The sequence below is a fragment of the Bison bison genome, unplaced genomic scaffold, assembly GCF_000754665.1.
Source record: "Bison bison bison isolate TAMUID 2011002044 unplaced genomic scaffold, Bison_UMD1.0 scf7180017864299, whole genome shotgun sequence".
Taxonomy (NCBI): Eukaryota; Metazoa; Chordata; class Mammalia; order Artiodactyla; family Bovidae; genus Bison; species Bison bison.
Genome location: NW_011494871.1, coordinates 4,719,463 through 4,735,813, shown reverse-complemented (window position 1 = coordinate 4,735,813; position 16,351 = coordinate 4,719,463). Strand labels below are relative to the sequence as shown.

At 37.2% G+C, this 16,351-nt stretch overlaps 1 protein-coding gene and 1 long non-coding RNA gene across 10 annotated transcripts in view; both read right to left on the bottom strand.

Moving 5' to 3' along the window:
• PAN3 (PAN3 poly(A) specific ribonuclease subunit) overlaps nucleotides 1-16,351 on the bottom strand; it is a 122,030-nt gene that overhangs the window by 43,701 nt on the left and 61,978 nt on the right. The gene's annotated exons all lie outside the window — the stretch shown is intronic.
• LOC104996838 lies at nucleotides 552-7,557 on the bottom strand. The gene is made up of 2 exons (XR_826253.1): nucleotides 6,208-7,557; nucleotides 552-4,004 (listed from the first exon to the last, which is right to left on the bottom strand). It is a non-coding gene; the product is annotated as an uncharacterized LOC104996838 (long non-coding RNA).

Sequence of the window (16,351 nt, the reverse complement as noted above, 5' to 3'; positions counted from 1 at the left end):
ACCCTCTGTAAGGCTGTAAGAAAGACAACCAAAGAACTCAAGCTACCTTCAGAAACATCATTTTGTCCTTTCACATGAATTAGGTTAAAAGCTTTTCATAAAACAAACACATAACTCAAGACTGACTCCAGAGGAGGCATGAAGATGGCCACTGCACACTGTCTTGAAAACTGTATTCCTTCTTGAATACATGCATTTGACAGGTGGTGGGGGGGGGTTTTTGGTTTGGTCTTAAACCTTCCTCACTCCTCAATTCCCCAGCCTTTCTCAGAGAAAGCAGAGCTAAGTCCTAAGACACCCACTGTATGTAATGCTATTTGTCACATAGTATCCTTGGGAGAATTCACCAGATAGCAACTCAAATCATTCCTCTGTTCTGTGGTTCAGGTGAGAAGGGCAACCCTTCCAGCTTTCCTATCTTGAGTACCAGCAGACTGCTTCCCGTCAAGAAGCAGACCTTTGTGCCAGTGGTTTTCAAACTGCATTAAGCAGAACCCTAAGCTTCCAAAATTGCTCAGGGCTCTGTGAATTCTTGATTTGAATTTCATCTATTTTTTTTTTTTTTACTTTTAGTAAATCAACAATAAAATCACAAAAGCAGGTCCAAACTAGCATACATTCATTTTTCAAAACACTAGAGATCATCACTGACATACTTGTGCTGCGTTAAAGTATTTTCATGGAGACTCTACAAAATAGAGACCCTCTCTCCTGTCACTCCTGTGTATATACATGGATCTTTGATTAAGAAGGTAGTAACTGCAATAAACTTTATTTGAATGCACATGCCCTCAGAAAAAGATTGAAAAAATGGGTGCACAACTTATTCATGCAAGTCATGATTTTTTTTTGTTACTATATGATAGAAAACACACAAAAGGAGACTGAGAAATGTTTAAGACTAATTACTGTCCTTTCCCCACCAGTTTCAACTTACTATGTTCACCAAAATACCAGACTTTCTCTTCTCACTGAGTAAGTTCACGAGTAAGTTTAATAAACCTGATCTCTTTTTTTTTTAATTTAACTTTTTTTTGGGGGGACCACATGGCAAGAGGGATCTTAGTTCCTTGACCAGGGATCAAACCTGTGTCCCCTGCACTGAAAGTGCAGTCCCAACCACTGAACCACCAGAGAAGTCTGATCTTGTAAATGCCAGTTTTATCTGCTTTACATAATTTTAGGTTTGGGGACTATATACAGACTTCACGAGTTCTGCTGCTTTAAAACAAAAAAAGTTTGAAAGCCACTGTTCTAAGCTCTAATTAAGTTCTGATATTCTTGGCTCATGGGTCCTCTAGGGGCAGAAATGGTAATTAAGTCTTAGGTTTCTGACGCCTGCTAAGCTCCAGGTGCCTGCTATCGGACGTGCTCCGAACCACCTGTCCAGTCCTGTCTCCTCTCCCCACATCCTGACAGCCCTCAAGAAACAATGTGCCAACCTTGGGGGTGCTAATGGAAAATAAAATTGGTAACGATTTTAAGAGAGAAGTACCAGGTACTTCAAAGACATGACGTGTTATCTCAGTGCCATTTTTCATTCATTTTCCCAAGTTCCTGCCCAATCTAACCTTTTTCGAACCTTGCCCAGTAATTTTAACTTTAAAACAAAATTCCATTCCTCTGATATTTTAGAGATAGCTGGCTCTCCACATCACACAAATGGCAAACTTCAAAAATACTTGAAAAAGATAAATGAAAAAGAAACTCCCCATAACAAAAGCAGTGACTGAGAGCCAAAGGTACAGAAATGGAACTATCCATGTGAGCTAATTAATGACAGTAGTTTCAACTCTCACGAGGAATCACTGCACATGAACACCAAGAGTTTGTTTAAAAAAAAAAAAAGTGCCAGGTTGCAAAAGATCTACCCCATCCTAGTCCCTCCAAGAGGTCTTGGAGTGCTCCCCCGCAGTCAGCACTGGAGGGTGACACCTCTTCCAGCAGGAGCCTGCTCCAAGCCTACAGCTCAGCACCACACCTGAGGTTTTTTTACATTTTTTTTTATATTTTACACTTTTTTACATTTGTTCAGTTTTTACCTAACTCAGGTGGAATTACTTTTTGAAAGTTCATTGAGTGAAAAAATTCTCTATTATGGTAATAAACTGGTTAAAACAAATAGGAAACAAAAAATAAACTTCACAGGTTCTCAACTGCCTGTGTTACAAATGTTTAAAGAAATCCTATCTATCCTTTAAAACCCACCTTTTGGGTGTTTCATGAACCTTCATTCTGGATACCCTCATTCAAATCAGATAAAATCTCACCTTCCTTCAAATTTTCTGGAATTTTGAACTTTTATTTTCCTCTCAAAGTAAAGGGTAGATGTCAGAATCTCCTGTGAAATTTGTAAACATGCAGGCAATGGCAGTGCTCCAAAAATGGAGTTTCTGACCCTGCAGGTCTTCAATGGGGACACAGGAAGCTATACATTTAAAGCTCCACGGGCTAATCTGTAACTACTGATACATACGAAAGCTTACTGGAACCACTGCATGAGGTCAGGCACTGAGCAAGGTTCCAGGAATTCAGGAAATAAGATTCAGTTCTGATCGAGTGAAGTTCGTACTATACACGTAAAGCCACTACAGTGCTGAAAACTCTTCAGTTTCAGTGTTTACTCTAGCTCTCCATGTGCAATCACAATAGTGAATAAAGTGACAGAAATGCCTCCAGAAGCATTTAACTTTGGTGAAGGAAATAAATACGTATAAAACATACAGACAGAAATTTAAAAACATTAAGAGATATTGAAAACATAGAAGCACAGAGATAGAAGACAGTAATGACGACTAGCAAAACAGAAATGGCTTTGATGGGGGCAGGGGAAAAAGAAAAAAAAAAAAAAGAGGCATTTGATCTAATCAATGAAAACTAGGAAAAATCTCAAGAAACGGAAGGGCCATCTAAGTAGAAGAAAGCTTAGAGATGGGGGGAAAGCTGGCCATTTTCAAATACATAATCTCAACAGGATACATATTTTATATCAGAGGAGGTCCTCCACTTAGAAAAGAAAGCTGGTGGCCATTTAATAGTCATTTTCAATTATTTCCATTCTAAAAATATTTAATAAGCTTCTAGACACAGTTCCTTCCACAAGGCAGCTTATATCCCAGTAGGCATGAAGAAGATCGTTCATTCTAATATAAAGAAGAACACAAGTTCAAACTGTGCTAAATTCTAAAAAGGAAACAAACAGGAGAACACAATGAAAGATAACGATGGGAAATTTTCCTTCTCATTAGTCAAAGGTCTTTTTCTCTGTGACACTTTAAGTCATTCTGTAAGTGACGCCTAAGAGAAGGCAAGGAACCATCCATGGAAAGAACAAAGTGAAACAATGTACACAAAGAACATGAGCCAAAAAGAAGCTGGACATATGTGAGGAAGACCAGTATGGCTGGACCTGAGCACACAATGGAAAGAGAGAAAAGATGAGATATAAGACACAAATTATACACCACAGGAAGGCGCTTGGATTTTATTCCAATGACAATTAGTAAGCCATAAACCGATGACTTCTGCTTTTAACATGGAAAAAGAAACGCAGGGTAGGATCAATCAGACAAAACAAGTATATAAAAGAAGCAATGATGGGTTGGTCTAAGATGGAGGCAATATATATTTGAGATATATAAATAATATGAAAGTTGAATTGACAGGATTACTAACAGACTAGCTGTAAAGATGAAGGAAAATGAGCAAAGATGAGTCTTAAATTTCTTGCTCAAGCATCTTTCTAAGCATTACAGGAGGTTTACTCAACTTCGTAAAAGCTCAGACAAGGAAAAAACCTTAACCCAGCATGTGAAATGCAGAAGAATAATTAACAAATTCTGAAATGAACTGACATACCAACTGAAGTTAGGACATATTCTTCTAAAGTAATTAGGAAATTTTCATATGGCTTAGCCAGCTTAGAGGGAACTGAAGCTGGGAAAATGAATTACATAGTTTAGGATCCTGGAGAAGGCAATGGCACCCCACTCCAGTACTCTTGCCTGGAAAATCCCATGGATGGAGGAGCCTGGTAGGCTGCAGTCCATGGGGTCGCGAAGAGTCGGACACAACTGAGCAACTTGACTCTCACTTTTCACATTCATGCATTGGAGAAGGCAATGGCAACCCGCTCCAGTGTTCTTGCCTGGAGAATCCCGGGGACGGGGGAGCCTGGTGGGCTGCCGTCTATGGGGTCGCACAGAGTCGGACACGACTGAAGCAACTTAGCAGCAGCAGCAGCAGTTTAGGATCCTTGATATCTATAATTTTTTTTACTAATGTAGAAACTATACATTCTTGTGCACACAGACAATAGCTCCGTAATAATCATACCAAAACTCAAAAAAAATGAAACCTTTTAAGACAACATATGAACATTTTCTTTTAATTATAAACATTTGGAATGGAAAGTTACTGGAGGAGGGGAGGGGACTCCTCTTTCACTTCACTGTAACAAGACCAGTGCTTCTCCACTGCCCCAAACATTCTAAAACACTGGTTCTTAACCAGAAATGGACATCAGAATTACCAGAAAGGCTTTCTAAAACAGCTCTCTGCAGAACTCTTCCCTTTTGAGGGAAAAGGAAAGAAGGATCTGAGTGAGAAATTGGAATGGCAGGTTTAGGATGGGCCCTGGTGAGAAAGACAAACATTTTAAGAGCACCCTGAGAAATGCTGGTACATATCTTTCGTTCATCTTTAAAAGGTTAACACTGAACCAAGATAATGTGCAAATAATTTTAATTAGTAGTTTTTTTTAAGCACTAATATTTCAAGCCATGAGGTAAATCTGTTATGGTTAGAAACATTTCATGAATGTAAACAATAGTACATTATCTTATTATACATTAGTGTTTAAAGTCAAAATTATGAAAGCAAAAAAAAAAAGATTACACAATTATGTTTCTTACAACATTTCTTTTTTTAGGGGGTGGGTCATATTCTCCACTGATTTTCATTTAAATACAGTATTACTTAAATGATAAAACTAAGTCTAAGTATCTGTTTAAAAGCTTCTCTGAACATTTCCCACATGAGGCACTAATGTTATTGCCCGCAAATATTAAGTGTACACAAAATTATTTCCAGGAGTTAAGTACCAGAAACAAAACCCCTCAATAAAACAGATATGTGCAGAACTGGAGAGAAAAGGAAGGATCTGAGTGAGAAATTGGAATGGCAGGTTTAGGATAGGTCCTGGTCAGAAACACATATATTTTAAAAGTATTCAGGGAAATGTTGGTACAGACCCTTTGCCATCCTTCAATGTGTACCTTAAACCCTGTTAGTATATTAGCGAGTAGAAGAAACTTGATTCTTGTTTTTAAAGCCCCTATCAAAAGAAAAAATTGAACTAAAAATTACTTGAATAGGACCATGAAGATATCACAAATATTCTTTCTCATTCTTCTAAGAAGCATAAAGAATCAGCATATTTTTAATTTTAGGAAAATATAAAGTAAAAAATGTTCACTGATTTACAGTAACATTTCAATTATTAAAAACTGTATTTGATTAGAGTACAAATATTCTCTATTACATAACAAAAACGGCAACTTTCAATATACTCCAAAATATTTTTTTAAAAACATACTCTTTTTAAAAAAAAGCTATGTGGACCTAACCTATATAAATGCAACTCAGTTTCCATCTCTGATTTCCCGTCAATATCTAAAGAATTTCAGCAACTGACAATGTAATCATACTTCATTTTAGTTGAATACCTATCTGTGATAAAAAGGTATTTAGACTACCTGGATATTAGAAACAATGTAGGCATTAATAAAACTATCAAGTGCCCTAAAGCTTCCTCACAAAGTTTATTTAATCTCGTTGACCAAATTTAAGCAAATATTCTGAGTTCATGAATTTAACCTGAGTTTTATCAATCACATGCTGCTGCTGCTGCTGCTGCTAAGTCGCTTCAGTCATGTCCCACTCTGTGCGACCCCATAGAACCCATAGACGGCAGCCCACCAGGCTCCCCCGTCCCCGGGATTCTCCAGGCAAGAACACTGGAGCGGGTTGCCATTGCCTTCTCCAATGCATGAAAGTGAAAAGTGAAAGTGCAGTCGCTCAGTCGTGTCCGACTCTTCATGATCCCACGGACTGCAGCCTACCAGGCTCCTCCATCCATGGGATTTTCCAGGCAAGAGTACTGGAGTGGGTTGCCATTGCCTTGTCCGATCAATCACATACTCTTACATAATATCTGATAGAGACTACAGCCTGCACAACTATTTGGCTTTCCATGTCTACACACAGTAATCTTTCATTTGGCCAACTTCAACCTTACCTTCAAGAGCCTCATTTGCATATGAGTTTTCAACAAGTAATTCAATAAATATTAGATGTGTAAACTACAGTGCCTAAATTCTAAAAATGTGAATAACTTATCCAGATTTCTGCCTTGAAAACAACTGAATTACAATTTTCAGAATTATACCCTCTGGCCTGCACACTGGGTAATTTACCTGGATCACTGAAATATTTGAAAACACAGAAAAGGGACTTGCTTGCTCCCAAACTTGATAAAATTACCTGATAAAATTAACAGATAATTTAATTCAGATAAATTAGCCTCTGCAATGGTGGCGAGCTTTTAAATCCAAATACTTATATTATTTAAACAGAGCAGAAGAAAATGGGAGGTTAGTGACGAAGTTAGCAACTAAACATAACTCATCTGGATCAAGAGAACCGTTTTTCCTTTTCAAGTGACCGTGACTGTTTATGACTAAATGGCATGCTTCATTCATAATGATAAATTATCTTGTACTGTTTATGAACAATAAACTTACTCCAAGATGACCGTGTCTGATTATAAAAAATTATATTCACAAAAAATAAGATTAATATTAGTTAACAATGTAATTTTAACTTTAAATTTCTTTCCAATGAATAAAAACCAGTACCAGATTAAAAAGAAAAATTAAAGTCTGACTTCAAGACTGCTGCTATTGAATCAATAAACACTTATTTCTTTAACATTAATAATTTAGTTGATCTTTACATATTAAAATATAACATGCAAATAGAAGATATTTGACTACTAGTTCTAGATCCAAAGGGTTTAAAATTTTAAACAGCCACAGTACTTGTGCTATTCATTTTTCAGGTATTCTGAATAATTAATTTGCATTAGTTGTGCCCATTAGCATTACTAAGGTAGAAGAACTCCCTGTTGCCTGCTTTTACTTAGATGGTATTTGTGATCTTGGCTGAGCTTCAGGAACCCCTGTAACAATTAATTCAGCAGTTACTTATCTGATAACTTCAGTTACTCACAACACAAGACTTGATCCAGAAAAGTAAAGTTAACCTCAGCTAAAGAATAACTTAGAGCCCCATGTACCTTATTCACAGGCAACAATTCAAGTCCTGGACTCAAAGTCTTTTTCTTATTTAAAGAAAGCAGAAGGTCAGGAGAAGAAAAGGGTTGTAAGAAGAAAGCGGATGGAAAGTAGCTCAGAGCGTAAAGTAGAGCTGCTAACTTGCTTCAGTCGTGTCCAACTCTGTGCGACCCCATAGATGGCAGCCCACCAGGCTCCCCCATCCCTGGGATTCTCCAGGCAAGAATACTGGAGTGGGTTGCCATTTCCTTCTCCAATGCATGAAAGTGAAATGTGAAAGTGAAGTTGCTCAGTTGTGTCCGACTCCTAGAGACCCCATGGACTGCAGCCTACCAGGCTCCTCTGTCCATGGGATTTTCCAGGCAAGAGTACTGGAGTGGGTTGCCATTGCCCTCTCCGTAAAGTGGAGCAGTGGTTCTCCAAGTGGAGTTCCCGGAAAAGTAATCAGCATCACCTGCAAACAACTCCCTGGCTCACTGAGACCAACCGATGGACTCAGCAGCTCTGGGGGCCGGACCCAGGGAGCACTGGGTTTTAACGGGTACTCCAGGTGATTCTGATGTGACTTCCTGGTGGCTCAGACAGTAAAGCGTCTGTCTACAATGTGGGAGACCTGGGTTCGATCCCTGGGTCGGGAAGTTCCCTGGAGAAGGAAATGGCAACCCACTCCAGTACTCTTGCCTGGAAAATCCCATGGACAGAGGAGCCTTGTGTCCATGGGGTCGCAAAGAGTCGGACACGACTGAGTGGCTTCACTTTCACTTTCTTTTCTTTCCTAGATGATTCTGGTGTGACTCAAGGACCACTGTCCTAGAGAGAAGAATACTAACAGCACAGCAGAGGCTTCAGTAAAAAGCCAGTAAGACCGTACTAAAATGGCTCAAATAAACTTGTGTCTGAGTCTGTCCAGGCACTCTAAAAGATTTGGAGAGCAGGAGAAATTACCTCCAAGGAGTCAGAGGCTAATTAGGCAGGAGGACAATGGAATGGGTGAAAAACCAAGTACTATGTACCACTGCAACAAACTGCTCTTCACACTCTAATACACCTAAAGGGTAGCAAATGTATTCAGGTTCAGTACAACCAGTTGAGGCCCATCAAGTTGAGTATCAGTCACAACAAAAAAGGTAGCTGTGTTTGAAGAAACAGAAACTACAAGTTTTGGAAATCTTTCTTTGAAAAATTCCTGAGAATATAGTGTTTTGACAGCAAGAGCCATAAAGCTTCTTATATTCAAAAATCCAAGTATGATGGAAAGCTTTATTTCCCATGATGCAAGATAAGCCAGTTACTGCAGCTGTTTTGGTGATTTCTCTAAAGTAGATACAAATGATGCAAATAAGATAATCCCCCAAAATGTGTTTATATGAGATAACCAGAATCAACTTAAAATTCTGCATCCAAATTAGACTGGTGAATGAGTCTTCTCCAGAGAAGAAGGAAGGCCAGCTACTTTAAAAAAAAAAAAAAAAGAAAAATCTGGATTTTGGTGGACAGTCACAGTGGAGATAGTTTTTGGATAACTTCCAGGTTTGTCTGTAACAACTTCCCACTCAGGCTTCTCCATGCTTTCCCACTTTCAGCTGACTGAAGACCAGATGCCTAAAAGCCACTTGACCTGGGTCCTTATCTACATGGAGGAGGGCACCCCACAAAACCTGAACCATCTGTCCCAGACTGTTATAAAATCAAGAAATAAATTTTTGTCATGTGAAGTCATTACATTTTGGATCACCATGTTTCAGCAGTTTACCTACCACATCACAACAGTAGGCAATAAGATTATGGCCCAGAGTAACTATGGCTGAGGGAGCATTCTGGTGACATTTTTATTAATATCCTACTCATCTGTGCTGTGCTTAGTCATTGAATTGTGTCCAACCCTTTGGACTACAGCCCGCCAAATTCCTCTGTCCATGGGATTTTTCAGGCAAGAATACTTGGAGTGGGTTGCTATTTCCTTCTCTAGGGGATCTTCCTGATCCACGGATTGAACCCGTTTCCTGTGTCTTCTGTATTGCAGGCAGATTCTTTACCCACTGAGCCATCGGGAACTGTTTTCTAAAAGGTACACCCTGCCAAGGGACTGTTAGTTACTAGTTATAGAATTATCAGTCTAAAATCTGGACAATTACATCTCAAATATGGGAAGATGTTTATGAAATCATAATAAAACACCTCATTTTAGACATATCCAAGTGTACAAGATTCATGGCTGAAAAATCCAGGAGTAAACATGACCACCATCAACACATACTCCATACTTGAGTTTCTGCTAGTACTCACAGCTAGATTTTACACGCCTGTGTGCACGGGGGTTTAAAGGGATACACCACTGATTCCTCTCCTTTTACTTAGACCTTGCCCACGTGCCCTACTCTAGGGTAACTGCACATCCACAAGGCAAAAAGAGTTCAGAAAAAAGATGACTTTACTCGTGAATATGATCAGTCAGGCTGAGAAGAATCGGGGAAAATTCAATCAAAGTGGCTGCCACCATTCCACTCCTTCCTAAAGAACGGAGGACTGCTCTTATCTGTACACGTTACACACAGCACAGTACTTCTGTCCACACTCCCACTCTCTCTTCACTGAGTGTCTATAGTGCACCATTAAGCCAAACGGTTAGACTTCCACAAGACCGGGGAAATAGAAAAAATGATCCCTGAAGCTCCCAACCTATTTGACTCAAAGGAAATCAAAAGACTGGCTTCCAACTCCCCACCTCCAGCTGAGAACCAGCAATGTTTCTGGGCAGCTAGTGACACACCCTCTCTTCCCACCTCTCAGTTCATTTCAAACCTCTACAACACTTGATTCACCCCAGACCCTAACCTTTCACTGCTGAAACAAACCCTTCCCTCCACCTTGCTCCATTTGTGAGACACAGGATTTTCTATTTACACCTACTACATCAAGGAAATCCACATGCCTCTAAGAGTCCTTTGAAGTCCAGCACAAAAATCAAACGCTTCTCTCCCTTTTGCTACCTCTCATCACTGTCTTCATTTCTGTCTCTCTTTTAGTGTACCTGTCTATCTCCCAGTGATCAACATGTCACAAAACAATAACAGAATTTTAGATTAGAAAGACTTTTTAAATTATATAATATTATCTTCTTATAGAAAGGAAGATGCTAAGGGTCAAACAATATGCTGAAAGCTACACAGCTACTTTGGTAGAAGATTTGGTACCATGTTCCAAAGACAATCGAGTCCCAGTCCAACGAAAACACCCTCCCCACCACTCCCCCCAAAATAAAAAAACAGCAGGAGACGCTGCTGCAGTTGTAGATCACTGAGCCTACAGCTGACGGGAAGCCCTACCCACTCCCATTCCAGCCTTACCTCTCAGAGTTAAGGAACACATTAGTCAATACATAAGATGAAAATAGGAGGTCCACAATAAGAAACTCTCAAAGCTAACGGGACACATGAACCAGGGATTCTCCAAGCAGTAGAGCAGTATCTACTGGCAGCTATTTTCAGCCTTACCTGACAGGTCTCCAAGCCAGCTGCAGCAGCCACATCCCCCTCTGCGCCATTAACGTCTTGCCTCAGTTTCCTGAAATTCCCAACTGGGAAGGAAATAGAGCCAGCAGGCACTCCCCACCCAGTTACGGTTCTACAGTTCTACTGTTAGTCATCGTCCCTGGGACATCACCATCTGTACCCACACACATGCACACGCAGGGCAGCCCCCACTCAGGACGGGCTCAACAGTACAGGGCAATGGACAGGCCTTTCCCAAAAAAACCTTAGGGACCCCTGACTTTTAATGGTAAACTTTTATTTTTTTAATGTAGAACACAATCCCCATTAGAAAACATGGACAGGTTTGAGTGATTCTGCTGAATAGACCTGAAAAACAAAGTAGTTACAAAAAAATGGAAACATGCAATTTAAAAATAATACAAATATTTTAACTGGTTTTTAAAATGTTTTAGCACCTCAAAACACACGGAGACTCTAGCTCTAATCAAGTTAAACGTTCAACAAACATACTCTGTTGTTCATGAGACTGTTCACCTACACTATCATGAACATACGCAGGATTTAGGAGTTCTTCAAAGACATTTACGGAATCATTAAAATTCACTGTCATTAAGAGATACCCACTGATTAAAAAATTTTTTTCTGAGATAAAAATGAAGCTTAGTTAAATAAGCATTTATTAGGCACCATCTTTAGGCTGAAATTTGTGCCAGATAAGAAATGGCAGAGTCTTCTTAAGGAATATTGTAATATGCTTAGAAAATCAAGATTGATATTTAAAACTGGTTAGAAGAATATTTTAATGGTAAACTACCTCTAATGCTATTAAGTATAAAAATAATTTTGAAAAAATCAATTCAGATGGATATATCAAAACAAACTCATGGTAGGATTATTTGACTGTCCCACAAAAATTCATTAATGAAAAATAATTACAAGGAAAATCTGTTTAGTTACATCATACAAAATATGGCAATGTTTTAGAATTACTTAAGTATTTTGTACAATTTGTATTGTCAAGTTATACTACTTAGTAAAACATAGTCTAACACAATAATAGATTTTATGCATTATGTGATTTTAATGTAGAGCTTAAAATCCACAGTGAAATTTGAAATAATGAACTTAAGATATTTACCATCTGCAAAACCATAGCTTCAATCTATTAGCAACCTATTTTCCCAATGGTACATATCCTCCCCCTAGGTGAATATCAGACAGTACAACAGGTAGGTAGACAGATCTACAGATTTAATTTACTCACACTACGTTACAGCATTATGACTTATAAGAAGTTCATGACTTTTGACCTAGACAATTTATTAATTTTAACAGGGTTTCCCCAGTTTCTCTCTTGTTGAGTCACATGAACAGATCAGTGTATGGATACACACATACAACTAGTCTAAAAAAATAACAGAAAGGGCTATAATGGAGGAAAGATTTTAAGTTATTCCATTCAACAAAAGTGAAAGACCTAGGACTAGCAGATAAAATAAGACAGAGTTTAGCTCAGCAAAAGATCTAATTGTCTTTGTTAATCAAACTATTAAAATATATACTGGGCTGCCTTGGTTAGCTAATTAATTCCTTATTATTCTAAGCGAAAAAGCAGAAGCTAGATTATAATCTCTCATGAATGCCACCTCTAAACTGGCACAAGGCTGAAACATGTAAACCCCAGAAGTTCCACCTAAACCAATGATCAAAGTCATATTATGGCATAAGTCAACTATTAATACTATGTAACTGAAATGAATTAAGACTCCATCTATTATGATATAAAACATTATAAAGTTAATGAATCACAGAACTTTATTGTAGCATAGAACTTTAAAACTAAAAAACGGAAAAAAAGATCACCTTTTGACATTATAATTATACATTATATATATTAAAAATTTAATATTTTTGAACAAGAATGATGGATATTTATTTCCCCTTGTCTTTTCCATTCCTCTTTTCCCGATACCTTGCCCAAACCAAGTAATAAGGAATATTAGCCAATTTTATCTATCAATTTGGCGCTCTTAGGAATATATAAGACACAATTAAGTATTTCAAAACACTGGATCTAAAAATATACTTTAAAATTTTTCTAAAATAATACAACTGAATTTTAATAAAGGAATACAATTATTTAATAATGATAGCTCTAGTATAATAATTAAATGCTTCTCCTAAAGTCAATCACCCACGATTCATCATAATTTACAATAAAATACATTCACAGTCCAAAAACCTGTACCATTCTCATCTTGAAGGGATGAATATTTTAAAACGCTACAAAGTCACTTATATCTCTCTTTCTCATTTCTAAATCAATAATGGCATTTTCAAATTCAAGAATTTCCTCTACCTCTCCCAAGTGTCCACACACAATTAAGCAGAACAAGAGATGCTCAATTGTGCATTAAACCACCCCATGATATATTACAGAACACTATCCAGAAATATATATACATTCCTGTCAATACCTCTATTAAAATCACCTTCAAACAAACTGTGACCAAGACTGAGGTAACTAAGTTTAAAGTCTACTATCAACTTGAAATACTCAAAGGAAAAAATCTGACAGAAATCATTCAGCAATTAGTTCACATAATAAAAATTCTTTTTCATGGCACAAAAAATTAAAGTATAAACTGTCTTCAGTATAGTCATATTTTCATTTCTAAAGGCTATTCTAAAAATGGATTGCCTAAAGCTAGTGCTCAGTGGCTCAGACCTGTCCGACTCTTTGTGACCCTATGGACCACAGCCTGTCAGGTTCTTCCGTCTATGGGATTTTCCAGGCAAGAATACTGGAGTGGGTTGCCATTTCCTCCTCCAGGGGATCTTCCCGACCCAGGGATGGAACCGGTGTCTCCTGCATCTCCTGCACTGCAGGCAGATTCTTTACCACTGAGCCATTGGGGAAGCCTCAAGCTAAACCTATTAGAAAAATTTATCTTTAAACATTACTTTAGAAGTATTCTTACTGTATCGTACTTGAGAAATAAAATTTTGCCAAGGGTGTGTTAAACCAGTGATTCTTAACTTTAGAAGGCTGTGAACCTCCAGGAGGACAATAAAAGCTGTGAACAGAGAAAATCACATATTTACAAATAAAAAATATGTATTTAATTGTTGTTCAGTCACTAAGTTGTGTCCGACTCTTTGCAGCATACCAAGCTTTCTTGTCCTTAACTATCTCCTGGAGTTTGCTCAAACTCATGTCCATTGTGTCACTGATGCCATCTAACTATCTCATCCCCTGTCAACCCCTTCTCCTCTTGCCCTCAATCTTTCCCAGCATCAGGCTTTTCCAATGAGTTGGCTTTTCCCATCAGGTGGCCAAAGTATTGGAGCTTCAGTGCCAATATAACTTGAAGAAGTTCTCGAAGACAATAAGTCAAGTGCCATATCCCAAATATTCTTATGATTACCTTTGTAGAAGATACTTAGAAATGTAGCGACTGTTCTCAGGTTCTATGGGCAGAAAACAACTAAACCTATAGCTCCTTCATTTCTTAAAATAAAATGTATATACAAGTCAATGGAAACTTAACATGTGCTGCATATTTTGAACACTTTTAAATACATTTAAATTTAATTCAATTTTAATTTAAACCTATTTTAAATTTTAAATTAAAATTAATTTATTGTAAATAACAAATCTATTTTAATTCAAAGAACTTTTGTATAAAGTTTTACTTCTTGCATTAAAACTTTTTAAAAATACAAATTATGTTTTTAAAGTGATCAAAACAAGCTTTAAAAGAACTCAATTCACTCAGGATCTTTTACTTTGTTCCAGGCATTATGTTTTTTGTTCCTTACAATATGAGGAAATACAAAATCTTAACATCTACTCAACTTTGCTCAAATATTTTTACATTTTTTGGTCAAAAAATGTATTTAAATATGTATTTTTTCATACAATAAAAATGATATTGCTCTAGCTTATGTCTGAGTGCCAAAATATTTAAGGTTTCATATTTTTTAGTAAAACAGTAATTTGACATATTTTCAAGGATAATTTCTGGAATAGAAATTGAAGAAAAGAGAAAATGAAATTTTATAACTGAAAATTATCACTAAGACGAGGAGGATTAAAGATCAATTAAATCACCACTAACACAGGTAAATGAATTCCTACGACCTTTCTTACTGTACAACCTAAAAGTGAAAATTCCAAGAACCTTTCTTAGACCTTGAAAAAAAATAGTATTTATGAGTAAGAAGTAACAGAAAACACTGAAGGGATAAAATGTTTTGCAGAAAGTACACATTTTTTTTCCTTTGTTCATCTTCACAGTGTTACGCCATTAACTAAAAAGAGAAAATATGAAGAAATAGTAAATGTAAAACCATCATCACTCCAGTATTTCGGGGAAATATTTTAGTCTAGTTGAATGTCATCTGAATAAAGGACAATTTTTATATAGTCAGTATAAAGAATTCAGGAATACCTTTAATAAAACATACTGACCTATTCCCAGTGGTTTCGGACAGTAATTATCAATCCTTTCTTAAAAGAAGCAGAATGACTATTTTAATGTTAGAGCTATGCAGAAGAGTTTTAAATTCATTTCATCCTGAACTGTGAAACCCAACTGGGACCAATGAAACACCTACCTACACACAAATTAATACCAACTGGAAAGCTTAAACAAGTATCACAGCACTGTAATTAAATGTTTTCAATATCTAAAATTCCCTTTGACATTTTACATTCATCCAATATTTTAAAAACGTAACTTTTAGCTTAAATTAGCCTGATCAAAGATGTGAGCAAAATGTTTACTTATTAAACAAGGGAAAAGGTGCTGTTAGGTCAAAATAAATTGGAACTTAATTAAGAAAGCCAAAGTTTTCTGAGTGGCATATGGATTCCATTACCGTGGGTGTTTTATAAACACTGCTCAGATGTCTGGAGAATCTCTAAGAAATTTTAGCTGACATGCAGCCTATGCTCATGTAAACAATGCAAACACATCTCAATGGGAGACAAATCACAGTAGCATATTACTTACAAGTAAAACTTTAAGGCTACCAGGGATATTCAATTCTGACACTGCTCTCTAAGGAAAAAGGGAAAAGGTTTACAATTTTACCTGAATCTGAAAAGAGCCAAAGTAGAAGAAAAGGGTAAAAAGGCATAAGCAAGGAGGAAGGAGTTGCAAGGTGTATCTCAAAGACCTGCACACAAAACTACCTTAAAAGTCTCACCAGAGAGGGATACAATTCTTAGCTTACATTTAGTTAATAAAATGATCAAATGCTCATTGGGGGAAAAAAAGATGAGTAGGAAATGCGTGGGAAAGGAGGGAGGGAGAAACAGAGGGAAAGAGGGGAAGGTGAGGGGAAGGAGGTATTGACAAAATCCTTGGCAACACAAGGTTACTAAGCCTCTGAATACACTTGATGTGTAACACACTAAACCTGTTCCATAAAGTTATCGTTATTTTCTTTCATTCTTATTCCAAAAACGGTCCTTGATTTCAGTATCAGTATCAA